At 58.3% G+C, this 1,553-nt stretch overlaps 1 long non-coding RNA gene across 2 annotated transcripts in view; it reads right to left on the reverse strand.

Moving 5' to 3' along the window:
• Positions 1 to 304: 304 nt before the first annotated feature.
• Positions 305 to 1,553, reverse strand: part of LOC127749289 (uncharacterized) — a 174,174-nt gene continuing 172,925 nt past the window's right edge. Inside the window, exon 4 of one of the 2 annotated variants that reach the window (XR_008011057.1) lies at positions 305 to 534. This is a non-coding gene — a long non-coding RNA (uncharacterized LOC127749289). Of the gene's footprint in view, positions 542 to 1,553 lie in introns of both variants that reach the window. The other variant, XR_008011056.1, reaches the window with a different exon arrangement.

Genomic DNA, 1,553 nt, shown 5'->3' on the forward strand with positions numbered 1-1,553 from the left:
TCCATCTTATCTCTCTTCATTTCGTTTTCTTCTTTCGATGCTGCTGCGCCACCTAAGCGCACTCCATCACGTGTTCGGGAGATCCATCATGTTCAATAACTTACGTAACCGGACGAGGAAGGAAGCCCGGGCATCGCAGCGAAGAATGAGGAAAATGGGGTCAGGAGATGGAGCAGAGGCAGTGAGTGTTGGAGGAGAGAGAAGGTTAAGCGAGGGCGATACGGAGTACTTGTTTACTTGTTAAACCGTCTAAACCGTTGGCTACTTCGGACGCTGAGCGCGACCAGACAGCGGAAGCGCGAATAGAAGAGACAGACCGTAGACCGTGCCCTGTGTCCTGACCTGATAGCGATAGCGTAGTTGGTCGTCGTCGTCGTCGTGTCCTTGGAATGCTGTTCCCTCGGTCCTCGAGGCCGCGGCTCTCTGGGGATGGGAGTCTTCTGGGCCACCCGCCGGCACAGATCCGTCCCGCGCGCCTTGACACAGCACTGCATCTTCCTCTAGGTGGGTTGGGGCGGGGCGGGGCTCTTCCACCTGCAAACTTTGCATAAATCTCGTGAGTAGTGTGGGGAAATAAATATCCGTCGCGGCCACCGCTGCCCCGCTCTGCCCCGCCACGCCCCGCTACGCCCGGGGGGCCCTCTGGAGTGGAGCTCCAGGACCCCACCGCGCCGGCCGCGCACCCCGAGGGCCACCCATCTGTCAGGGCAGCGGCGCGGCCGTGCCCGATGTGTGACGGGCGGTGCCCCCCCTCCCACTCTCTCTGCCCCTATATCAATGGGTACACAATGGTACACAACATTCCGTGTTTCGAGTGTCCAGAGAGTTTCGAAGTTCACATATTTTGGGAAGAAAATAAGACAGGTGTGCGACAGCAAAATAGTGATGAGGAATGTAAAACCCCGAGATTTTGTTTTAAAAGAGCGTCATATATATAAATTTACAGTCATTATGAGTGTACCGTTAGGAGTCCATAGTAGTAAGTTGCATCAATGCGCAAGTAGTACGTGCACGCAACTGCAAAAAAATAAGAACGAATGGGTATAGGTCGTTTGCGATTCCTTCTTTCATCAGTCAGCGACCACCACCGGTCCCCACTCGGCGGTGGCAGGTCGGCGGGCGGCGCAGTGACCCCAGCGGTGTCATTTGACACTTTGCACGTCGGCACGTCCCTCCCGCCCCTCGATCAGCGCTCGCTCGCACAGCTCGCGCCACCTGCCAACAAAGTTCCGGCCGGCCGGGCCCCTCGAAGCAATAAGAAAGCGCGCGCGCGCGCCGGCTACAGCGTCTACACGAGCACGAGCGCGAAAAGTTGAAGACATAAATTTTCTGAAATGTGAACCGCGTCGCGGTGCGCTGCTGCGGCGCGGGGCCCTCCTGCGACTCGACCGCAGCGACTAACGAACTTGGCAGCCGATGCTTCCCGTCCGTCGCTCTCCTGCCCGCTGCCGCTGCGTCGCCCGCAAGACGCGACTTTTCCAAGTCGCCGTCAGCCTTCAGCCTCCTTCAGCGCCCGCACTCCAAGACTCCTGTCACCGCCTGTCGCCAAGCTC

Source organism: Frankliniella occidentalis, unplaced genomic scaffold (genome assembly GCF_000697945.3).
Source record: "Frankliniella occidentalis isolate FOCC.00 unplaced genomic scaffold, Focc_3.1 Scaffold43, whole genome shotgun sequence".
Lineage (NCBI taxonomy): Eukaryota > Metazoa > Arthropoda > Insecta > Thysanoptera > Thripidae > Frankliniella > Frankliniella occidentalis.